The following is a 27,522-nucleotide window of genomic DNA, read 5'->3' on the forward strand; positions in this document are numbered from 1 at the left end:
AGTATATAGTTATAGTTATGAATATGATTAAATAATTATGATTATACATTATAATAATAATCATGATTAACTTCGAAAACTTTAATATTGTGATAACCAGAGCTTAAAAATTTTAAGCCTGTTTCAGAATTTCGAAGTTTAAATATCAAAATTTCAAATTTCCATTTTCAAAGTTTCAAAGTTCCTCTTCAAAATTCCTCTTCTTCTTAATCCTCTTCGGCTTCATCTTCGCTATCTTCTTCGTTTTCGTGTCCATCTTGTAGGGTGCGATCATCACTTTGATTTTGTTGTTCTTGAGAATTCTCGTGACAAACCATCTGTCAAAAGTTTCTAATCGTTGTCCAATCATTTTTATGTATTTCTTCCAGATTTGGAATACTTCTTTATTTTTAACTATATTTCTAAGATCACTGATGGTTACTTCGTTGTGGCTTCTTTCCTGTTGGAATTGCACTCTCAAGTCTTCTATTTTGGCACATTCACGTAGTACATGTTCTGGAGTGTCTTCTGTTCCACAGGTTACACAAAAGGGGGAATCTACAAGATGGAATTGATGTAATTTGGCTTTGAAGTTTCCATGACCATTTAAGTATTGTGAGCTGTAATAATCAGTAGAGATCCATTTGTATTTCATTATTTCCCTGACTGATGGTAAAATATTATAGGTATATCTTCCTTTATCGCTGCAGTCCCATCTATCTTGCCATTTCACTAATTGTTCTTCATGAATTTGCTTCTTTTTATGAGGTGATAGTTCATTGTTTCTTCGTGCCAGAGCTAAGCTAGCTCTTTCAATAATCTGCAAATCTATTGGTAGAACACCAGCTGTTATCTGGAGCGCATCTAAAGACGTTGTTCTGTAAGATCTTGTTACTGTCAATAATACTGTGCGTTGAGATGAATTTAAATATCGTTGAACAATGGATAACTGTACTAGTTAAAACCATGTACTAGCGGCATAAGCAATAATATTGACATACACTCCTTTATAAATTATTAGGAGAGTTCTTGCATTTAATCCCCAATTGGCAGGTGCCAGCTGCGTAATTTATGAAACAGTGAAGCTGCTTTGACGGAAGTTCTTTTAACATGTTCTTTATATGAGTTTCTTGTGGAGATATATACACCTAAATATTTGAGTGTTGATACTTTTTTAACCGGTCTGCCACAGAATCTTATGGTGGGGGGTCGATGTGTACTCAAGTGTCCTTTGAGGATAATAGCTTCCATCTTTTCTACAGAGATTTCTAATTTTGCAGTGTCTGCCCATTTCTTTATTTGTCTTAATGCCAGTTCAGTTTTATTTTGTAATTCGTACCTGGAGGATGCAGGAACTAAAAGAAATCCATCATCTGCATATCCAAAAATTTTACTATTTTCTGGTAAGTCAAGTCTGAGCATGTCATCAAATATTACATTCCATAGAACTGGGACCAAAACGGAACCTTGCGGACATCCAAGAGTGAGTGTCTTTTGTTGTTTTATATGGCCAGTATAGCATACGCACGTTCTGTTCTCAAAATAATTTGATATAACTTGGTAAATATTGGTTGTCACTTGTAGTGTTTTCAAACGCCATAGTATTTGGGGCCACCAAGCGTGATTGTAGCAAGTAAACAGCAGGACGACGACATCAGGATAAGAGATATTTCTCATTTAAAACTGTCTCGGCTACACTATTAAATCACGAAACAATTGTAGGTCGCCATATTTATATTACAGGTAAAATTTAATTTACAATAGGTAATATTACGCCAACACTTAACCTGAAAATACCATTTTTCACATGCGACTGGAATAGTAGTATTCAAAGTTAACTTTATTCGTCCCCCCCCCCCCCCCTTCACCTTTTATCCACGCAACGAGAGCATTTTTAAATCCTACGCACGTGCTTTAGCAGTAAAGCCAAAATAGCATTTAAACTAAGTATAAAAGTGTAAGTTGTCGCCCTATTATGAGATTTAACATAACAATGTAAATGATAATTTAATTGAAGAAGACAGCAATAATTTGATTTCATACTTTTTTATGTATGTACCTGAATGACACCCTAACTGAGAACTTCTCGTACCCAAAAGTACCCAAATGTTGAGGTTAGTGTATAAAATAGTGTGTGCTATGGTTGGCAACACTGAGTTCCTCTCGTGTCAGACGAGCAGTGCGTTTTCTCCGTGGAGTGAGCGCGTTCGGGCTACTACGCTTGTGCCAAGATGGACCTCACTGTGTACGCAAAACAAAATTTTTTTTTAAGGGATGACTTGGTTGAATTCTCGAGCATTCGAATACCATCGAATTTCCAGTATTTTAAGTATTTCAGATTCGAGAGAAAAAGATCGAAGTGGAAACATAGTAAATTCAAAAATTCAACACCGGCATCTCTGAAGTTTAATTGATCTGTTTGTTTATTTTTCGTCGTGCCTATCATATTATCGTTTCCCAAGATATTTTACTTTTAATATGTGATCATGTAAATATAAATACGAAATGTATTGATTCGGGAATCTTCATTCGTGAAACGAACATTTAGGTAATGGGTTAAATGTGGTTAATTTTTTATTGTTTACTATTTTTGTTTTAGAGCCTAGATTCAAGGGGTAGGTTCGAGGTAGTCTTTGTAATTAGGATTCTATATTTACGAGAAAATTTAAATAATTTGACCCATCACTATATATAGTTTTTTCGTTTATACGGAATGGTAAATATAATAAATTATGGTATTTTTAAGGTTTGTACGACTTTTTATATAAATTTTGGAAGTTTGTGTGTATATTTTCTGGTGATGAAACTAAAATAAAAGAATACGCTTTAAAACAGTTTTAATGTACAGGTTGAGTTGTGTTACTGTTTGTTATATCATCACGAAAACAAAAGTTCGTTTTCCCGTCGCTTTCTTTTTCGGCACACATCAACGACTGGTGAAACGAACGTGTCACGTGTTTGTAGGCGCGGTGGAATCCGGCACTGCACAGTCTGACCCGCGCTCTAACTCTACATCACTCTAGGGTTGAGTCTTGTGGTATTGAAGCAGGGGGTGACCATGTCTACATGATTACTTGATAACCGGGTGAAGCCTTTTTTTCCCCCAAAACATTGGCTGAAGTAGAGTGTTTGCAGTGTGAAAACAGTTTTAAATTATTATTTTTATGCAAGTGACTATAAAGACGGACATTCTTATTCATACTCACTAAAAATCATCGAACGTGGTCAAGCACCATTTCTGCAATGTTTTGGGTGAGACAATATGGCGATTGCGAGGTAAAAGAAAACAAAAAGCTAGTCTTTCAGTTCTCGCCAGAGATGTGCAACACCTAACCTCGGTAACGAGTAAATTCTTGGTTTTCATATTGCGAACATACGTATAATACGAATCTCTGACACTAAATGTATACTATACCCAGGGGCGCAACAACCACATTTCCAAAAGGGAGGGGGGGGGGAATATACCTTTTTTATAAAGAATCATCGATCCCCCTTATTGAACCGGGGGTCCTCCCCCGGGAAATTTGTATTTCAAGGTGGAAAATGGTGCTATTTAAGCAGTTCTACTATCTAAAAATTGATTACACAGCACTTTCTTTGCCCCCGTTTTCCCCCACTTCAAGGTTTCAGAGGGGGGGCAAAATACCCTTCCCCCCATGTTGTTGCGCCCCTGACTATACCCCATGTTTGAAGCTAATTTTCGACAGCGAACTTTATTAAAATAATGCCCATCTTGTAAAGATTCATTAAACAGTTAACACTATAAAGTTACCCTTTGTCTTTGAGAACTTAGGTTCGCGCTATTTGCCACAGATGGCAGCACCTTGTTTACACATTACCGTTCCGTGCGGCTTCCGTTCCATTCACGAAATTACTCCCACCAAATGCTGTATACCTACCGAAAGAGCTAAGATGTTTCACACCAAAAAGTGACTTGAACTACGTCACAGCATGCAGGCTCCTGGTAGTTTCCAACTGCGTGGATTGATGTTTCCTCTGGGAGGGTAATTGCTCCTAGCTGGAGAAGTTCACCTTGAGTCCGCGGCGGGAGCGGTGGTCGCGGTCTGCCACTCACGTAAAAAAAAAAGATGACGGTTTATCTGAGTGAGGCAGTTGGGATTTCCAGCCATGCTACGAGGTTGGTGGGCATGACGAGACTCGGGAGTCCTAGGCGAGTTGGAACTACAGGACGGAGGTGCACAACACAACACCCAGTCCTGAATCCAGAAAGAAAATTCTCCCAAGAGTGATGAATCCCCAACACAAATCGAGACCGCAAATTCTGGCTCACCATCCAGAACCTCTAGCCACTGAATCAATAGGCCGGTGAAAGTAGAACTGAATGTAGCCTGTTTCAGGGCCAATATTTATTAAATTTCTCCTTGAACAAGACGCTCACGTAAATTCCTAGGTTGGCGTCTTTAAAAATTTAAAACCTAAAATTTAATTACGAATGAATTCGAGTCTTCACTGATACCCAAACACATTAATGTAGGCTACTATCTTTTAAATTTAGTTATTTTGTAATTTGCATTAAAATTGATTTCAATTTTCGAAGGGTTTGGATAAACAAGGAAGAAAACTGTTTTAAAAATGCAAATTTATTAGTTTGAAGTGTGTAAAATTCGTGTTATTAAGAAATGCGAGTGAAGAAGTGTTATAGATCTGGCATACTCCTAACGATATAGCGAACTTGTTTACTCAAGAGTCAATAAAAATATAAAAATAAATTTTCAGCAGCTAGATCCTTTTAGATGCAGAACCTTGGATTAACAAAAACATGGATGAAGGTTAGGTTTTTATATTTCCTGTGCAGGCCAAATGCGTGTACTTCTTTGCAAAAAAAAAAATTAGACATAAGTATGGAATTCACAGACGCCCCCCGAATCAAAATTAATAATTTAAAAAAAAACAATTAGGTGCTTGTCCCAGCAATCTAAAATATGTGTTTAGCTGGAAGCTCGAAAAGCACGACGCGATTACGAATAGAATTACTGCTTAGCAAATCACGTTCGACACACGTGTGACATCAGTGCGACAAAATTCGCGAGCGCGAAAGAATTTCCGAATGGAAAGATTTTCCACTTCCGCTTCATATTTATGTTTTCGAATGATAGCTAGATGGGTGTATTGGTTACATTAATAGTCGTGTATTTTTCAGAGTATTATCTACTCAATTTATCTGTGAAATCTAAGAAAATTTGAGCACGCAGTGTGATTTTTTCGAACGAACGTTAAATTTGGTTTAAACCTATTTCTTTCAAATATGTCGAGGAAATAAATTTTGTAAAAAAACTAAGCATTGATGCCTGTCGTGTGTGTGGTGCAAATGTTATAACCGGATACATTGTAAATATAATCGTTTAGTTTTTGTATGTCGCTGGTTAAAACCCACGTATTCATAATAACGCGATATTTTTCTTTCGCGTCCTTCACGCTGTTATGATTCCAGCACTAAACTCAGCTGAAGGAATCATGCCAAACACGTAACTAAGCATTTTATGCCGTGAGAGAGGGTGGGGGAAGGGCATGGTGCCTGATTGGTTTCTTCACTCGCTGTTCGAGCAAGGTCGGACCTGGATCTTTCAAGTGGGGACAGAGGCGGAAGGTGACGTCAGCCCTTGGTTTTCCCTCCGAAGCTTCCGTTTTACACAACCAATTATTCCGCCAGTGCTACATCCTCATCACTGCGTGCCTCACCTCTGAACGATCCCGATCAAGACGAGGCATCACAAGTCGGGTTGGTAATTTCATTTCCTTATCGTCACAATTATGTGTGAGCGTTTGCCGTGAATGCGTCTTTAAAATTGCTTCCATAGTGGGAGGCAATTAAAACAATGAATGATAACAAAATCGGGGGATACAGTTTGGTGTTGAAGCTACATATCTATCATCTCCATCCAAAATTTAATTGCACCACCGGATAGCTAAAGAATCAAAGAATTCGTTACGCTAAGTGAGGACTGTGACGCATCGCGCGCAGTGGAGGGGAAGTGCCGCCATTTTGAGGTCATTTTGTTGCGTTTTGAGATTTACATTTAGTATAACTTTTGACTTGGAGAAGCTACGATGTTCTTTTGAGTTTCAATCGTCAGCTATCGTCAAAATATATTTATTGTATGTATAAATCATTAGTGTAAAATAGTTACAGTGAATATATATGGTGTTATAATAAAAAATATATATAATGTCGGCCTATACGCGTCTAAAAGCCAAATCCAAATTCACGTATTCACGTACAACACACGGTCGTGTCCATGACACAACCACATCCCATTTTTTTTTTATAATAAATGCTATGTTATTTTTTAACTGTCAACTTATTACGATGGCTCTCTTGCATTTTACGTTTCGTCAAAAATTATGCCAACTTATATTTCTTAAATATAATGAATTAGCGGTACAACGTCATGCAAGTTCATACAGCTTGAGAATAACGTTAAGGCCCGATCTACAATGACACAGAAGCGGATACGGATTACGTAAACGGAGACGGATCTCGGAACGGAGTGTGTGCAATGGCACGCATGCGGACACCCGTACGGATTAACTCGGCAATGACAAGCTTTCTCGTGCGACCAATAGAAGACCAGGTGGTAGCCAGGTTTGTTTACTTTAAAAATAAGTGATAAATAGTTTAAGTTCAAGAACATCTAGTGTTCTATCACTACTCTGTGGTTTATTTTCATAAACTATGTAAATCCTGACCGTGTTTTGTTCTCAGATCCTGATAGTGCGCGTCGGTTGGATGTAAGGTCGACGATGCATTAATTACGTCTCGCACGCGTACACATGTCCAAACCAAGGCCAGCTTCCTTTACCGTGAAGAGGTCATGGAATATTCACGTTATTATAAGGAAAATTTGTTGTAAAAGAATATGAGGCCCGAGAAGGTGAGCTCCAATATTTTAGTGAGAAATTTTACGTAGAAAAAAAACATCTAGAGGATGCTATAAACTAAAATAAATTGCTGGCAATGTCTGGGCGCTTATTCTAAGTTTCTCTAAAATGAAATCTCGAGCATAAAACGTCAATTCTCGGAACTTTCCTCGATTCTCATTGGCCACCGATCGGGGGCCGTAGAGACCCCGAATTTGCCATCGGCAACTCGATTCCAGATACGAGTATGACAGATAAGAAGCATGGTGGCGACAATTACTGTGGACGAGCTTGATATTCACGCATCTTTCAAGCTTAAACTTTAATTACCAAGTAAAAAAAAAACTTTTTTTAACAGTTGAAACAGTATTTACACTCTATTTGAAAGTTAACTAAACACGTTTACAAAATAAGTGTCATACTTTCTGTATTTTATTACACTCACGAAGACATACAATAGGCCAGAATGTCGGAGTAAAATTAAGTGGTTAAGGTGTCAATGTAAAGTATTTTGAGTTCAAATTTAGTAGAAAAATTGAATTTTTAAATTAATTTTAACAATGGCGTAAGAAGTATATATGTGAAAGTTCTGGCGCATTAGCAAAATCCTTTGAAATTAAATGAAAATTTAAAAAATATCCAATTAAATAATATATTAACCGAAAAAATTGGTCTCTTAAAACCATAAGAACACTCGGCATTTTAAAATTTTTGCCAGTAAATTCCAATTTTACGACTCAAATTTAAGTTTTTAGCACCAAATTTGTGAGGGTTTTTTTAACAACAAAATAGTTAACAAAAATGTACAGGTATAATTTTGAACGAAAATGGTACAAAATGGCTAAATTAATCAAGAATATCAACGAATTTGTCGAAGCTAGTTAAAAGTCAACGAATTGATCAAAAGTGAACTAACGAGTTAAAAACCACAAAAAAAAAAGTATATAAACTAGCTTCGAACCTGGCATCACGGTCTGGTCTCTCACGTTCGTAACAATATTATATATTGATATGTTCACAGAAGTAACCACTGAAAGAAAGAATAAAAATTAACAGAAGGTAAAAGGATTTCCGTTAATACTATCTTGAATTTCACTTAAAATGATTTATAAAGAAAAATCAGCACCAGCTAAAGCAGGATTTCACTGCATTAAGGAAGTGGTTTAGATGATCATCATGATGGTTTTCTTACCATTATTATCATCAATTTTTGGAGCTCATGGTGTTTTGGCTGGTGGGGTAACAGCCATTTATAATTCAGTCGAACAAACAAATAAACAAATAAAAGAATTAGAAGAACATAAACGACATAATTTAGGAACAGAAAATAAATCTGGAAGTGTTTTAGTCGCTCACCGAGGACTGCTAAAATAAAATTTTAACATATCACCATTATTTAATCTTGATATCGAAAATTATATAGTACCTAATATTAAGATGTTAAACATTTCAGAGGTGTTTATACGATTGAAGAATTTCCCAAAAGAATGTATTAAAATGAAAGTGCTATTGTTAATCTAGACGTTTCGTCCAAAGTGTTTGTTATTTTAAAGAAAATAATGAAGAGGGAGCAAGTAATATTTATTACTGTGATTCATTTGGTGGCGCAACATTCCTACGAATTCAATTAATACTTTAAAAATAGAAATGCTTATTATATTGTTATGAGTAGGGAAAACGGGTTCGTAAGAATAGCCCAATTAATTTTACACAGTTGTATTTACTAGTAACATTTGCATTACTAATTAAATCACCTCACTTAATGTCTCCTCAAAAATCACTTATTATCTGTCAAGTCCACAATTCACACTGCTCACTGGAATTAGGCTCAACAGTGGTTCGTCCCTTACCGCCCCTTACCGCCCCTAACCACACACCTGTCCCCACACACACAGTCTCACGCCACTTGGTTGCACACGTACAGTCCCTTCGCTCTGTGTCTGTGCCGCTCGCTGAACTCACACTTCATCCAACTCGCCTGTTGGAACTCCCGCGGAGGCTTGCGTCACCACTTTTAAACCCGTTGGCCGTCTTTCTGGAACTGACTGGAGTGATTGTGACGTGTCACGTCATCCCGGGGTGAACCTGACGCTCGAAGCATCCAGAACAGCGGCGCGGTATTCACGCCACTCCACGCGGCAGCCTCAGTAAGCCCGCGGAATTCCCAGGCCACTAAAGGATATATGACAGCGCCGTGGAAGGACGGCGTGGGGTCAGGGGGGTAGCGAGGCCGGGCCGCCCTAATCCCCGAAGGTACGCGTGCATGCCGTCAGTGGTCGCGTGACGCGGGGCCGCCCGTCCGCTCAGGTACCTGGCATGCGTCGCGGCCTTGCCTGCCACGTTCGTAACAATATAGATAATAGAGATCAGAATTTTGATGCATTTATTTGGAGACATCATCGTTAAATTTATTACTACATCTTTTCTAGAAAGGATTTAAGTTTGATGATAGAATTTAATTGTTATTAAATGACATATATATATTTGTAAAACCAAAGATATATTATTTAAGTATATTCAGACTTAATGAATCTTTAAAAAACATATATAGACACAAACATGCAACATAATTTTATTCTAATTTAAAACTGAATGGTGATTCAAAATGTAATAGCAGTACATTTACTTTAGATAATCGACTAAATAAAGTTTTTGTTTGTACTTTTCAAACTTAAATAAGAAGAGATTTGTACTCTTCAAAATATTGTTTCTTTTCAAAATGCAGAATTATTTATTTAGCTGATCAAATACATAGATGAAAAATGTTGTTTCAATAAAAAATTGTTTTAGATGATAAATTACAAATTTTAATCAATTAGTTGATAACACTTGTTAACTCAAAATATAAAAAAGTAAAGATGAAATGGATAATAAATGTCAAAATTTTAACTCAAAAGCTGAAAAAATTAAATTAATGTAGATGATAAATTTCAACAATTTTAGCAATCAATTTGTAAATTTTAATCCGAATTGATGTGGAAAGACTAATTTAATGATTAATTTTATATATAAGAAAGGGTACTTAAATTGTAACAATGGAAATATTTGCTCAAAAGGTTTAAATCAACCCAAATATATACAGCTTCAGAGTGATTTTTATGAACAATCGAAAAAATTTAGAATAATTGAGGCACTTTTTAATAACAATGATGATATGATTCCTCTAGATGAATGTGAAAATAATTCTCTGGTTGTTTTCGACGATGTTATTTTAGAAAATCAGGACATGATATATGACTATTTCACTTAAGGATGGCATAAAAGTATTGACGTTTTTTTATTTAGCTCAAACATATTCAAACGTACCTAAACAACTTCTAAGAGATAATACAGATTTTTTAAATATATTTAGACATAATGATACTAATTTAAACCATATTTATAGGCTAATAAGTTTGTAGTTGGAGATATTTCTTATGAAAAATTAAAAGAAATTTGTGCTAAGTGTTGGAATCAAGATAATGGCTTAATAACATTATATTTGTATAGAAAAAAGAATGGTGTAAAATACATAAATGAAATCAAAGACTTTGTAATTTTTAAATATTATATTAGATATTAGATCGAATCTCAATTTTTTTTACATAGTGAGTTTGGGTTTCAACGGGAGTTAAAAGGTGTAAACGGCTGTTAAAAAGTCATAAACATAGTTATAAATAAAATAAAATATATTGTAAATGAATTGAAAAATTTAAATTTCAAAACCTATTTCATAACGATTAAAACATATTGTTCATAAAAATTTATTCTTTAAAAAATAACTAAAAAAAACTAATTTTGCTTAGTAAATAACGACTTCAGTTCTTAACATTATAAACAACAAACATGTATTTAAAGGCAACCCAGTTTTTATGATTATTGATGAAAATAATAATCCTTGGTTTAAAGGCACTGATCTAACTAATCTATACTAATATTATAAAGCTGAAGAGTTTGTTTGTTTGTTTGTTTGTTTGAACGCGCTAATCTCAGGAACCACTGGTCCGATTTGAAATATTCTTTCAGTGTTGGATAGTACATCTATCGAGGAAGGCTATAGGCTATATTATATTATCAATAACATTAGGGATCCTTACTAAAAGTCCAATTTAGAATCAAATGCGTTGGAGGGGGTTAGATACAACATGCAGTACACCTACAAAGTGTGTGTTGACAATGCCGCAGGCGCATAGAAGTTTATTTCCTATTGCCTATTAACATTGTTTCCACGCACTAGATGCCTTATCATTCTTAATTTTCCCATACAAGTAAAAAAAAAACACCCGTGTGATATTAACAACGAAGCAATCAGTACCCTCAAAAGAGTTCAATTTGTATTTACATACTTTTTATCACTTTAAATCGTAAACCTAAACTATTGTTTTTTTCCTCTCTCTGTGTTTATTTTGTTTTTTTATTGCCCTTTTTTTCAAGTATATATATTTTACAGACTTGAAACTTCACAGTAATGTTCCTTATGTTACTTAGGATGACATTTTCCGAAAATTAGATCCCATGGGTGGTTAAAACCAGGCAACAGTGGGTACTTTGTCTGCATGAGAACAGGATTTTGCATTGTTCATGCCTTCTGCGTCTCCATGGCAACGGGCATCGCGCGGAAGTGGCGTACCCACAAGGAGGGGCACGTATAATGAGCGGCGCAAGAGTGATCTGCCTGTAGACTGCCGTAGCGAAGTACGGGTACATCAGTTGTACGTTGCGTGCACGAGTCGGGAAACCATCGGTACTATTCATTTTATCTCCGGTACATTATACAGCATTGTAATAAATTTTCACCGAATTTTTTTTTATTTACCATTACTGTAAATGGGAGATGTGGCTTAATTTTTTTCCATTAGTATAGCCGTGCGAAGCCGGGTCGGGCAGCTAGTCTTTTATAATATAAAACACCACGAAACACTTTAAATTATAATGGTGATAATGATGACAAAGATAATTTTATTGAATTTCCAGATGTCCCTAAAAACGGTCGACCTTATTGACTGTATTTATCAATGAATTAATGTTATTTAAGTTAATATTTAGATCAAATTGCTGAAAAATTCACTAAGTGGGTTACAAAAGAAATTTTATTTACCAATTCATGAATAGGAGAATAAATGATTTTAAAATAAATAAGTAATTAATTTCTCTAAAGGACAAAATGAGCATATAAAATATGGACCAAACTGAAGTTATCCATTTTTAAAAGTTATGAGGAAAATTAAAGATAATCACGTTAAACTTTTAAGAGTAACAGTTTATTTGCCTTTCGATGTAATTGATATAAGAAACAGTTAAAATCAGAGAAATTCATCCCAATGTCGTTGTCAAACACAATATCAAAATATAAGGCTGACACTAAATCTTTTAAAATTATTTGACAATGTATGTGATTAAGAATATTATGTGATGAGAACTTAAAGGAAATTTTACAAAGAATAACTGAATAAAATTGATGATAGACACCCAAGTTGTAAAGAATTCTTAAGATTTGATTTTAACCCAAATCTAGTCAATTTATATCAAAGAATGAAATAAACATTGCATGGTCGTATTCAGTGTTTTCATAACTATTTTAACAAAGATGAAAAATATGCTCAACAACTGATTAACGATACTAGTAATCTTCATCAATAGATTTAATATAAGAAACTAATTTATTATTTTAATATTCACATTTATAAAGTATTCGAAGATTGATTTAATTTAGATTGTTGTGATGGTTGGGATTAGGGATTCAATAACAGATTTGCTTCAGACTTTTCTTTATTTTTAGATTTTAAAAATCATTATTGGTATTTTACTTATTTAAAAAAAATTAAATTCAATTACTGTTTTTATTGTTTTTAACTTGCCAAATCACTTTTGATGAATTCGTTGGCCTATTATAAATTCGTTGAGATTCTTGATTTTTAGTTACTTTCTGTACCATTTTAATACAAATTTTTGCCTTACCTTTTTTTTCCAACTATTTTGGGGATGAAAAAACCTTGAAACGTGGTGTTAAAGGCATTAAATTTGAGTCCAAAAATGGAAATATTTTTGGCGAAAATCTTAAATTTTCGAGTGTTTTTATGGTTTGCAAGGTCACAATTTAGTGGTTTTAAGAGACGATTTTTTCATTAGAGTTTTTTTAATGGAATAGGTTAAAATTTTTTATTGATTTAAGGTTAAAATTTTTATTGATTTTCCAAAGAATTTGCTGGTTCACCGCCAGAAATATACACTGGTGACATATATTTCATTTTTAGTCAAACAAACAAAAATACAAAAACAAAATTTTAAGGCAGTGTTTTTACTGTGATGGTGTAGTGTTTAGCTAGTCATACCTTACTTTGACAGCAATCTCGAGTATTCTCACTTTTCAAATAATTTTTTATTTACTCTTTTATATAAAAAAATATTCTTTATGCCATTATGTGAAACAAACAAGTCAGTGCTTTTAACTATTAACAAAACTCTGTTATTTTCCTAACTAATGAGACTGTTCCCCGATTATGTGTTCCTTAGTGTGGACTGCAGAGACAAATTTCGCGCCTGACAGAGAGAAGTGAGATTGCTTATTTTGAAAAGGTATTGTATGATAAATGATATTTTTAAATTTATTTTCTTAAAAAAAATGTTACGTCTATATACTGTTATTTCGCCTTATTTAAATTGAGAACCGACAGATAAAGAGACAGCTTTTTATTGCATGAATGATTTGCTGCACATTATAAATGTTTATAAATAAATTTGTTGGTATATATTAAATAATAATGTTTTGGTTTGGTTTTAAAATTAAAAACAAATTTCAAAATGTACGAACCTGGATATGATCAAATATATTCTTCACAATTTGGGCAGAATACAATAGCGTTCAACGCACTATCTAAATACTGTTGCAAATGTCTACATAGATAGACAGGGTAACCGAAACGTACGTGATTTAGATTACCGTTACAAATTTGCAAATGCATTTTTAACAGGGTCATGGTTACAGTATTTTAAACAATATCACGTTCAGAGCTAAGTGAATAAAAATAACAGATTTTTTTTCTTTAAATATCTTAATAGTGTAGATGAAAAAATATGTTCAAAATAGATCTTCATTATTTTTCACGTTAGTTAATTCATTTACTTAACAACATATTGACACTACAGACTATATTGCTTTGCCAATGCTATAGCAGAATAGCATTGTATGTAGCAACATCGTATAGTGCATTTAAGTATAGCTATTTTCTGTTATAAATCTGCATGTTAAAGTAAACGTTATATTATTTAATATTTTGGCTGCTAAAAGTCTGATGTTCTCGGCAACCAGGTTGTTACAAATTTATTAAGTAAAAATTAACATGGTATTAAAGATATAATTGTATGATAGGCTACTAAGATTTTTAGATTAAAAGTCATTCGTTTGTTTGGACAAGAAATCCACACTGCTTCTCACATTGATTAAGACACTTATAAAATAATGAATTTAAGTGGGCCAAAATCGTGATTCCACTTAAATCCAACTATATTTAAACTCGGTGTCTTAAGGATGAACCTCAATTACTAACATTCAGTGGCTGAACATAATTTTAAGTGTCTCATTCTGGACATAAATATCAAATGAATATCTAAACGTTCTGATCGCAAGATTTTAAAATTTGTAGCACAATAAACCAAAAACAAGAGTTTAAACTTTACGAGAAATGGTTTTTCTGCTTGCACTATCAATGATTGCATGGATAAAAGGATAGTCATAGGTCGTTACTGTAGCACCAACAAGTTGTAGCGGACGTTTCTGCGAACCGCTAGCGCGCACGCCATCCTTTGCAAAAAAACCCTCCCCTCCGATTAGCTTACCGCTCTCCTATCCCCTCTCTTACCTTTTTACAGGAGTGTTAATTGTGCGGTGCGCCTACCCTGCCCTTGATTTCTCCTCCGCACATGCACACTGACCGGTAGCTTGTCTTTATAACCCCTTGTAGCAGTTGAAAGCCCCTTATTCTTAGCCTTAAGTTTGTAGCGTACTTCCGTTACATTGTCACTTTCGTTTCTGTGGAAGTGTAAAATTTGTAGCGCAGTCATACTTGCCAATTGCTAGTTTTTGACTTCTTTCGCCTTTCACGAGATGACTGCCTTTACTGTCTTAATATTTGTTTTATCTGCAATGTCAACTAATATAATTTTGTTGCTAACTAACGTAACTTCTTCGCATTACATTTAACATCTTTTTAAATATGCAAGTGTCTCAGAGCCGCCGCGCTCGGTGACTATTTAAATATAAGCTTTGCGTCCTCGCTTTACTTCACTCGCGCCTTAAATTGGCATAGTGTGTTCCACTCTTATAAACGAAAGGCTTCAATACGTGCGCGCTTAACTTCGGGTCGCGCGTTGAGTCGCATTTTCGATGTCTTCACCGTAGTTTTGGTGTGTTGTTCAACATTATCATAAGTAGAAACCTAGGCGTGAACCTATACCCCTCACGGTTTTCAAGTATTATAGTTTGTTAGGTGGTTTAATTGGATTTCATGCAAGTAAACGTAATCTAACACGTTGCTATTTCGTTGCGTTGGCCACCTAGCTACCGGTTTGTGGCTCATAAGATTGCGCCTTGTCTTGTGTATATACTTTTAACGTGTAGTTGTTACGTTATGCTTGGTTCACGTCCAGAGTTTCTTTTTTATACGAGTTCTCCTTTGTGTGGTGTCAATCCACGTTCTTGCCTTGTTTCTTACCAATTAGCATCGCTGGTTTTAGTTAAGACGTGTTTGGTGTTTACCGGGTCGTGAGTCTCTTGAACCTACTTTGAGCACATAATCCATGCTTTTCCTTATATTTATAGTTTATTAAGGTGTTGTGTTATTTAAATTGTTTAGGCGTACGGCTGTTCATATACCTAACATGATACCCACGGCACGTTCGTACCTTAGGGATTGCGAGTAGATCAGTATTAATATTGTTTACGAGGATTGTGAATGAATTTGTGTACATAATGTATCTAATTATTCATGACTAACGGAGTTAATTAACGTTTGCATTATGCTCATTCTCCCCTTGCAGGGTAACTTATCCGCTGAGTGCATTTGGGTAGTTGTTGCTCTTAGCGATTTGTATCGTATTTTGTGAATTGCTAAAATTATTTAAAAGTCCATGAGAATGTATAAATTGCAATAAATTATTTGCTATTTGAATGTTGTTTTACGATAATGTTTGCTTTATATTATATTTATACCCCATAATAATTTTTATTACGTGTTTTGGCTTGTTTGTGAAACAACTATCTTACGTAATAAAAGCGACTTTGCTTTATGATTGATCAGAACTAATATGTACATATTTTATAATTTCTCATATTAAAAAATAGTTTATTTACCTGTTGTCATCCATAGTAACAAGGTCTAGAATTCAAAAGCTCTCTGCGTTTCCGTAACAGAACGGGAGTAAAATAACTTATACTTTAAAATTAAATTTAACTGATTCCTCCTTACTTTTTTAAAAATAAATTTGTGGTCTGTAAGGGCTCTACGTCCTAAGAGGCTGCAAAGTTTGATTGAGTTTGTGAGGATCCTAATCTGAGGTGCAGATCTGCTGGCGACCACACGGACAGGTCGAAGGTGAAGCCGGAGGCAATGACCCACAGATTGCTAAGGCAGCGGGGCCTCCAGGATTGCAATAGACTACCGGCACGTGCTCGTGAATGGAGTAACTGCCAGGGGTTGCGGTCAAACCAGCGACCCTCTCAAGGCACACCAAGATGGGCAACCCACAGCAGCACGCAATGAAAACAACCTGTTCTTGCCCGATGACGGGAGCAGATGTCAGTTCCCGAAACGTCCCAAATGTTACTGTGTTCATATGTGCTGTTGTCGTTGTGTTGTCCAGAATATCTCTTCAGTTTCATTTCGAGATTATTGCTTTGCTGTTTCTTCCTTTGTTTCCTCAATCCTGCCCATAAAGACCCGTCTACAATAATGGTGTCCGATGGACATTGATCGCTCATTGGACCACGTGACCTACTGGCGTCATGGGTGGTGTGGGCGATGGTCCGAATCTCCCAGGTTCGAATACATCGGTCAACTTGAACTTTTCTGTGTCCTTTGGTAGCATAGAAGAATAACACTTGTGATATTTGCTGTTTCCGGTTCCCGTTTCAGAAAGGTAAACAGAAAATAAAGAACCATGTGGTAGGAACAAGAAGCTAAGACAAGCAAGACGAAATATTGGTTACTGCTCTCCGTTTGCGACCGGTGCTTTTCAAAGGCCAAACACACGAATTTATTTTTTGTTGTGTGATTAGAATTTATTTGTTTGCATTTACTTTTGCCTTACAGAATAACTAAATATTATTAAATTCTTATAAATTTCACAAGTTAAATTAATATTCAAAACTAAGCTGCATACTAATTTACAATCCATTAAAACAATAAACAAAAACATTCTAAAAACACTATAAACACCTATTTTGCCGCTCTATATTTACTGCGCTCTAGTGACTACTTTAAAAATCAGTGAATTCGGACATCGGACATCGAAATTGTAGACAGGGCCGTTTGCCGTGCGAAAATGTGACGTCATTCACATTCGGATAATGACACGGACCGCCCACAGGTTCGGACTGTTGTAGACGGGGCTTAATACGACTAATTTAACCTCATATGTGAAATATGAGTTACCAGACAAATAAATGACAAAAGCGTGCAGAAGTAGAACTTGGCGATGGGCGTTAGCTCAGCAATCAAGAGAGACAGTTTAACCTTCAAACGAGAACCGATGATGTGACGGGAGTTAAGAAAGTCAATGAATTGGATTCCTTAGTAGAATTGATATGTAAACTTTTCGTCTTTAGCCAAGGCTTAAGCCACGAGAGAATTTTTTTTGGTATGTTGAAACGTGGTCTCATGATTTTAATTTAAAAAATTAAACCGGTGCATGCATGCATGGATTTTGAATTTTCTGTGGTCTAGTAACTCGTTAGTCTGAAAGTAATTTTGAACAATATTTGGGGTATTGTTCCTAACATGGGAAAATTAGGACATTGCTTATTTTATGTTCGAGGAAGAAGGAATGCGAAAACTTATTTTTCGCTAACAATTTATTATTTTCTTATATTTTTTATTCATCTCGCAAAGGCAAAGACTAAATATTTACGAATCGTGTCGAAGTGTTATGTCATATTTTGAGTTTCTACATGTGTAATAATTCTTCCCGGGACGTACTCGGGCAGGAAAAGGGGGGGGGGAGGGGCTATAGTCCCCCAAAATCCTTAAAATCTACCTTTCCCACCAACACAAGGAAAGAAAGCTTTTCTATCCCCCCCCTTTTCAAAAATAAATGAAATTCTGCGTACGGCCTTCAATTCTTCATGCATCGTTAGAGTTTACATATTGATATATTGTTCATAAAATATCTTTCCAAAGACGATTGCAATACTTTTCTCAGGGAAGTTCGTTACTTGTTATGATCGTTCATTATCTGACGACTTAAGTAAATTCTGTTTTACCAAAAAACAAACGTTTAATATTTTTCCTTTCATTATTCAAAAAATTTACGTTTACCGATGATTAGTTAAATGTTTATTTTATAAGTAAACGTTTTCTATGAGTGCGACCACTAAATGATTATTCTAAATAAACCATTGCGGTTTTTAAATTGAATTACCACTCGTTAACTGAATTTAAAAACTATTTACTATCGAATGCTGCTTGAAAATGTTTTCGGTCAGCCATAACATTAACATCAATATAAACTGCCAAATAAAACCAAATTTTCTTTACCACTTCTCTGCTGAGTGTGTTCTATTTATTATACATAGCTTTGTAAGTGATCTAAAATTTACCAAATCACGTTAATGCTCGAACATTCGCTTTTATATTCTTTGCAGAAATATAAATTATAGTTTTCAATATTTTAAATCAGGTTAGATATTTGGTTTAAAATGTCCTATAAAACATGCTGACTTCATATTATTTTCAGTGGCAAGTTACTGAGTGTCAATATTTATTAATTCCGTTAAATCGACACAAGGACCATCAGTGGCCATGGGCGCTCGGGCATCACGCTCTTCTATTTAGGGTCTTGGGTTCGATGCCAACTGCCGCCATCACTTGGCTTATGGTCGCGATTGGTTGGGAATTCATTTTAATATTGTAAGTTCTGTTATCAAAAGCCACTGAACATAAAACCCTATTTTAACCTTTTGTTATTAATAAATATCGAAAAACAGTAATTTTTGCTGCGACGCCACAGAATCATTTACTGTAAAGTAACTAACATTTTCTTTTTCAGAAAAAAAATTGCTTGGACGCAATATACAGGCTAAAAAAGTAGTACATAAGCATAAATTCATATATTCACGTTTATTCGTTAATATTTTATGTAGTGTGATGTTTTACTATATTTACTTTTGTTATAAGTAACTATATGTTCATCTCTAAGTAATATACCCAACGAAACCTTTCTTGATTCTTAGCAGGGAAGTTATGAAACTGATTAAAAGAAAACTACTTGATTTTAATTATTTTATACATTAAAATAATTCTTCGTACGTGTGACAACCGAGACACAAATTTATTTCAAAAGTAATGCAGACAAATGTTGAATGCTAAAGTAATTTTTAAGTAAATATTGTAGCGAGGTGGGGCAACGATAAAACTTTGGACACGCACTCGATTGTACCCGAGTTCGAACGACGATCCTGATTTCTGTTTTTGCTGCTCCCAAAATCACTCCAGGCAAATAGTTCCATGGCCTATTTATTCCTCAGTTCCTTTGTAGTGTGCCTGTTCCATGTGCCCATCTCTACCGACTTCGCTATCGTCAAGACGTAAAGCACAAATAACATTTTTAAAAAAATGTTTAAAGGGCGGGTTTAAAAACTACGAAAGGAACGAAAGAAGTGCAAAGAACGCAAGAAGTTAAGTAACCACTTTTCGTAATACGTGTTTATAAATTTCGAGAGGCAAAAACGCAAAGTAAGCATTGGCCAACCAACAACTGCTTGCTTCCGGCTTGAGTTTCCACCTACCATGTTTGAAGTAAAGTGTTTATGTATATAGAACTCTACGATGTTATATTTATTAAATGAGAAACGTTTTCACTTATTAAACTTTCGCACAATAAAAGTACGTAACAATTTAAAATTAAATTAAGGAACATCCCACACGTTTTCATGATAAAACATTAAATTATCAAAGAATCCTAGGGGAATATATATATTTTTTTGTTTTACAATTAGAAGTTGTAGGGTTAGCGACGTCATACGATTTTCGTGCTTTATGAATTACCGCGGTTTTTTGTGTGTTGGTTGTGGGTTTTGTTTTTGCGTTTCTCGCTTAATTTATAAACAAACCGTGTGAAGCACTTATTACAATTGTTATTTTAATTTTCCTATACATTGCGTTCTAATAAATGTTGCTAGGCTAACTCTGTAACAATATAACCAACATCAAAACAGATTCGAACCGATAAACACGAGTATCTGTTCGAACTTGTTTCCGCGGTTCACAATGAGCACAATGAGCGGATACTCACGGTCTAGTACACGGCCGCTCGTCCCACGCTGGTTCGCACACCTGCCTGGCAGACTGGACGGGAGCGCAGGCGCAGATGTTCAACTGTCGCTCGCGTCAACTAGCACGCACGGCTGTCAACTCGGCGGCGGCCGCTGAGACACTGAGCGCGGCCGAGGAGGAAATGCCTGTTCTCGCCACGCCGCGCGATGAAAGCGATGGAGGCAGGAGCCTCGAGGCTTGGAGAGAAAGTGAACGCAGCTTTGATGAGAGTGGAAGGGGGAGCGGCAGCAGACTCTATGAGCCCATGCGAACACGTGTAGAGAAACGAAGAGAAACTGTCTCCAGGACTGGTTACCTAATTTCTCTTTTTCTCTTGTTCCAACACGCAGTCGCGTAATAGCCTCCATTCAAGGGTATTCTTCCTGGCGTAGTTCGCAAACTCAAGGCACGGTCTCACACGCCATGCCATGTTGATTTCTTTAATAAGTGTAAACATTTTAGACCATGGTATAATACATTTGGTGGTAGTAATTTCGTGAAAATGAAACGGAAGTCGATGAACGGAAGTGTGGCACAAAAATGGCGGACCCATGTGTAGCAACATAAACCCGCATATAGTCACTTCGTACACATTATGGTACATACCAAACGCATTGGTGTGCCAAATGAAACTTTAAGATAGTGAAACTACGCTGGAATATATTTGGTAAACTAAAATAGTTAAAGTAAAAAGTAATCTAAATTTTTAAAATACTTAAGAAAACTGATATTACAATGGTTATAATACATATTCTCCTTTTGTTTTTCATTTGGCTTAATAGTGCAGAGGTAGAGCGCGCGCTTTTTTTACTTCAAAGGACGTGTTTCGAATCTCGTCAGTAGAATTTATTTTTACTATATAATACTCGTAATAATGTTGAATCGCCTCAATAGAGTTAAAGTATGTTTGTAGGAAATATTTACTTTGTAGGAAAAATTTATTTTCGTTTAAGGAAAAACAAATATTCAAACATATTGGCTTACTTAGGGCCAATTTCACCACCACTGTTTAAGATTAAAAAGAAAAGCTTAACGACATTTAAGTGTTGTTTAATAACGAATTGCATTTCACCAAATATTTATTCGTGATTAAGATAGATAACCAAAGTTTAACTTTGAACGTAAAATTTCTGTCGTTTAACTTCTTAACCGTTGTTTAGCACACACCAAATGGCTGCACAAAATTTTTAGCTGATACTTGCCAACGAAAATAAGACACATAAATAACCTTAAATTTTTAATCAAGACAAATCATTTAAGTGAAGATAACGATTTAAATGCGCGTTTTTAGGTAAATAAAGAATCGGCTAAAGGAAAGGGAACAATTGCTTATGTTTTCATTAAACAAATATCGAATATATTATTTTTATGACGAAACATTTTCAGATATATATTTTTTGCTATCTTTTCAAAGAAATAATTCATATTCAATTTTTTTAAAATTAAGTATTTGGTTGCGATAAAAGTTATATATATTCATATAAACTTGTTGCTATGGCTATCTTTATTTTCTTTTCATTGTGTTTTAAACAAACCAGAACCATTATAGACAAACGATTTTTATTTTCTAATTTTGGGGTGAGGCAATTATTCATCATTATTAAAATGACCATTCCAATTTATCCCAAAAATATCAATAAAATGCTCGGACATATTTATGAGTTGTATATTGCATTTATATCTTTCATATTTAATTACTACGTATAAAGAGCTACATATTTATTTGAAAACATGATTTTACAATTTAACCTAAGCAACAAAGCTCGAAGGCTAATCAAATAAGATAATTATATCTCACATATTAGTGCATCAATTGCATCTAAATTTTACATGCACATTTGAACACATCGTGAAATTATTTTCATAATTTTATTACAGCTAGGTCAACGATTTCATATAACAAAAATATCCTAACCTAAAAAGATTAGGATGCTTTGAAAAAATTTGTTTCTAAAATTGTTAATTTGCCAAAGAATTACAATAAAGCTAACTGCAATTGTCAGAACAAAATAGAAAGGCCTTGAATTTTTTATTTATATAAAATTTTAAAAAAATACACCATTTAGGTGCCCGAATGTATTTGTTAAAGCTCCTCATTTCCCTCGTTTGTAATATGTATAAATGTCAAACTGAAGTTTCTATCAACATAAATAATTGTAAATAATATAACGAAAGTTTAAGAAATCAAATTTTTTTTACTGAACCATATTAAAAAAAAAATAACTTTATATGAATCCGATACAAACAAAAGAGAATGGCCATTGCCTTGTAATTGAGTTTCTAACGAACTTAAATAATGTTAAAAGAATATTTAACTACTCGAGTTTAGTGAAACACAAGAAATGCGTGGTGAAGTGTAAAAGCTTAATCGTTGTTTGAAACGAAGAAGTAAATTCAAATAAATTTAGTTAAACATGTATTAACGACAGTTTTGTGAAATTGGCCCTTACTGTTATAATATGTGTTTTAAAATGTTTCAGGTTAATATAGGTAGGCTATTAGTGATGCCATATAAGTAACTATAAATTCTAACAAACTTTATAATTTTAACTGTTTAGTTAATCTTAAAAAGATGGGCAGTATTTTAACAATAGACTCTAGTGTTTGCACGTCAAAGTTAAGCGTAATATGAGCTAAAGTAGTATACAATAGTATGACCTGGCACTGGGTCCTGGGTATGGAGCAGTGGAGTCAGTCCGCCATCTCAGATTGTGATGTCACGGCCGCCATCTTGGATGATCTTGAACATTAACCCTGAACATCAAAAACTGCCGAAAATTTATAACAAATTATTCAAAGTGTTCCAAAAATATGTTGAAATTTACCAGAATTTTCAGTTCTCAGGGAAAAAATTCCACCAAAAAATTTCAAAAAAAATCATAAAAATAAAAAATAACATATTTCGATCGATCAATTCTCATTTTGAGGGAAAATTTCCAATTAAAGTCCTTTAAAAATGCCAATTACTTTAAACTTCCTGAAAGCGTCTTAAATTCCTTATCGACAAACCACATTTAGCCACATGTTCTTGTCATGTTCTTGACAATTAGAATATCATGGTCAACATTTTCAATAGTGACGAAACGTCCGCCACCTTGAATATCTATCATTACTAAGCAAGAAATTTGGGAAAAAATTTAAAATCTATACAATAATTATTTAAATACAAATTTAATAAAGTTTTCTTGAAATAGCAACTACATCATGCAGCTTGCAGTCCTCGGTTCTAACCTGGTGGGGAAGAAAAAATAATGACGATCGATCCTTCCTCCATGAAAGCCATCCGCAGACTGACCTCCCACTACTAATACCAAGGCAGATATTACGTCAGTCAGAATGACATCAGATCCGTCATTTTGTGTTCGTCAGCTGGAGGTCAGCATCTTGAATTTTAACATCATGTCCACCATCTTGTTTTCGTCTGCTGGAGGTCGCCATATTGGATGATGTCACTGTCACTTTTTTAGATTATTAAATCACATCCGACATATTGTTTTCTTCTTCTGAACGCCACCACTAATAGTTATGGCATCACAGCCACCATATTGTTTTCGTATGCTCGTGGTCGCCTCCTTTATTATCAGTACTTACTACTAAGAGCACTAGTGTAACATATAGCACACATTGGCTACTTGAGAGCACTGACGCCATCTTGTTTTCAATACTCGATACTAGAAGCGCTAGTGTCACCTATAGAGCATCCCACTCGTAGATTGCAGTGTGGAAGTAAATGGGCGCATTCTCTCTCTCTCTCTCTAACACACGCCGATTGCCGTTAGCACTGTCCTTGTTTCTTCGTGCGTTGTTGCCAAATATCAAACGAAATTAAATTTTTAATTTTTGGACCAAGCTTTTTTTCATATTGTATAGCATCGAAATACGCATCAGGCAATGCTTATTTTGAATACTTAACAATATTTTAAGTGTCCGAAAAAATTAAAAAACATAACTTATTCGCTGCGAACTGTTTTGAAGTATTCCGATATGTTTCACATAAAACAAAACATACATGTGTATTTCATTCAGATTTTTTTTATTAATAAATTAATGCCTTAGGACGCCACCGAACAAATGTTAAAAAAAAACTGTACAGGTTTCACTTAAATAATTTTTTTAATATATTGAAATGCATTTTCTCACAAACTGACACATCAAAAAGTTGACCAGCGGGAAAAATTTTTTCTATTAATGATAGATGGGGACGAAAGCGTGAAAAATGTTCACAATGAATTGAGTTAGTTTTTAAAAGCAGCTCCATCTTAATTGCTTCTACAGTTTCTGTGGAAACAGCTGTTAAAGATGTGTCTTATCAGTACAAGAGCGCGCGCTGCCGTCGGAAGAGGAAACAGGGTCGTGTGTTTAGATAAGTGGGGTTCTGTCCTACAAGCAATTTCAATTACATGGCTTCCTTAGTCAACAAAAATATTTTAATCGATTCTTGGACATAATATGTAAAATGTATTAAATAAATACGAAGGAATTTAATAGCGATCATGGTACAAAATTTTGAATTATTTTTCTATCCTTCTCAACATGCATCTTATCAAACATTGTTTTAGACAAAGTTTTCGAAAATAATTATGATATTTACAAACAATTTAAACAGATTTGATAAGGTGTCTACTAAGGCAGTTACGTTTTTTTTTGTCCGGTGAAAATTTTTTTCGAACCCATGCAGTTATGGCTGGTCGTATTAAAAATTTATTTAGAAAACATTTTTCGGCATTAGGTACTCCGAGTTATCATACGTTAAAACAAATTCGATATTATTCATATTATGGGAGTTGTTGCGATTTTTCTGTTTTTCAAGAAATCTTCCCCATTTCGAACCAATTGTTCGGATTTTTTCCATAACTTACTCGACCGAGAATTTCCATTACCGTATTTTATTTATCATTTTGGACATGACTTGTCCAAAAATACGGCATTTATCGGGTCCATGAAAATGTGATATATATATATATATGGGATTTTTAGAACATAAAAGAAAACTATAAGAAATTTTCTTCTACAATAGGTAGTTTTTATTTGAAATTTGCATAAAAGTGGCATTATTACAAATTTATATGTGTAATAGTATAAAATATTATAAATTACGATATGATTTCTAAAATGCTTCTTGTTCGATCCGAATTACAAAGACACGCATCTCCTGAAATTCGTAATGTGTTAGAGATTTGGCAACAGTGCGCGCCATAAGCCGTGTACTGCAATCTAAGAGTGGGACGGGCTATAGTACACACATGATATGCTAGAGGGTGCTGCTGCCATATTGGTTTAATTTGTATCCAATAGAGTACTAATCACAAGACCATCGCGGCATCCCCCATTTTAAAAATTTGTAATTATTTAGCTAGAAATTCGGAAATTTTTTAAAAATTTATCGAAATTTCAATCATTTTCTGATCGATTGAGTATATTTCCGTCCTCGGTTAGATATTTGGATTATTTAAAAAATATATAATTTTAGGCTTAAAAATATTTATTTATTTTAAATTAACATATAAGTGACATGTTCAAGAAATAAAACACGACAGTTTTTTTACGAACAAAAATGTATTATGTAAATTCTACTCTGCTACAGGAACACTTCCGAAAAGTAGCACTCTAATAAACATTTAGTTCTGCATTGGCTAATTCTCAGCTCCAATCGGTTTACTGAAGGCAAGGTCCAACCAGATCCCTTACTGACATAATCTTCCTCTTCCCGACAGATTTCTCGATAATGTGTTTAACATACTGCTTTACATCGCCAGAACTGTAAATGAGAGTATTCATTGTCTTGAAAGCGAACTTCTTCACTTGGTCCTTGAATGGATATGGTTGACCAAATACACAGCCCAGCCACATGTAATATTTCAAAGATATGTGTGTTATATAACAATCAGTAAGTCGATTGTTAATGTCTTTTTGATATCGTCAAGAAAGTAAAAATGTATTTTAGATAAAGTAGTCTTTCAACATTCCACGAAATTCAGACTTCGACAAGTGGAATCCATTATATTTTAACTGTAATGCACCGAACACAGTCTTGGGTTTAGTTTCATGTCCAGGCATCGTCGCAATCGGTTGCTGCACACCTGCTTGTGTGCTTGTACGCATATGTATACAACTTAAACCGAGTCGAAATCTCTGCAGGTAGTTCCATTGTAGACATACATACTTCACCTTCAGAGTTTTTCTCATGTCTTCTCAAACTGTCAATACATGTGAACCAAACATGATACATATCACAACGAAACTTCATACGAGAATTATTCTTCGTACATTTACTACTCTCGTGTCTTCATGCATTATAGGAGAACGCGAACTACATATCGAAGTAGCCGCAAGTATATCTAGTCAATGAAATTGAAACTTTCAGACACGAACCATATGCTGCATTTGTACCAATTCCTGGTGTACTCTTGTGTTCATCGATGCATCGTTGTTGCAGCGAAACATTTTAATTCTGCCGTGCAACATGACCTTTGCATGTCTTCAATTGTGTTTTCATATTATCTTTTATGGCATGCCATATCTCACAGCCAAAAATTTTGCGAGGAATATTCTTAGCACATTCTTGCTTCTCATGTTGACGGCATTACCGCTGTCCGAGAAAATCTTGTCACGGTAACGACATCGATGCTGGGAATATGCCGATGCACCTCATGTGGACATCATTCATGCTAGTGGTACTGCAGCAAATGAAGTCTCCTTCGCTGGTGAAAAGTCATTCATTTGCTCTGAAGACAGCACTGCAGGCATTATATTATATTATATTTCTAAGCCAGGATCATGGCCTTGAACTTTACCTTTGACCTTGACCTATACATGTGACTTTTGAGACCTTTGACCTTGAACTTTGACCTTGGACTCAAGTAGTATAGGAAAGTATTTCCTGGGACACGGATCCGGGGCGAGAAGCGATGCGCCGGGTCAATGGCCGATTGCTCTGACGTCACGGCGGCCATCTTGGATGAGTGTAACGGGACACAGCATAACGGGACAAGTTTACCTTGACCTTTGACCTTGACCCCGGCAGCCATTTTGGATCCGCCATCTTGGATCCGCCATTTTGGATGACGTAATTGTGTTCTCGAAAATTCCGACGATGTGTTTTCCGCCATATTGGATTCTGACGTCACCGTTGCAATTTTCTTTACGGTCGCCATCTTTA

General features: G+C 34.9%; 1 protein-coding gene across 1 annotated transcript in view; it reads right to left on the reverse strand.

The window, feature by feature from the left end:
- Positions 1 to 20,595, reverse strand: part of LOC134529536 (putative fatty acyl-CoA reductase CG5065) — a 61,596-nt gene extending 41,001 nt beyond the window's left edge. The window contains exon 1 of the mRNA XM_063363732.1: positions 20,344 to 20,595. The gene's annotated coding sequence lies outside the window, so the exon portion shown is untranslated. The remainder of the gene's footprint in view (positions 1 to 20,343) is intronic.
- Positions 20,596 to 27,522: the final 6,927 nt, after the last annotated feature.

Source organism: Bacillus rossius, chromosome 2, assembly GCF_032445375.1.
Source record: "Bacillus rossius redtenbacheri isolate Brsri chromosome 2, Brsri_v3, whole genome shotgun sequence".
Taxonomy (NCBI): domain Eukaryota; kingdom Metazoa; phylum Arthropoda; class Insecta; order Phasmatodea; family Bacillidae; genus Bacillus; species Bacillus rossius.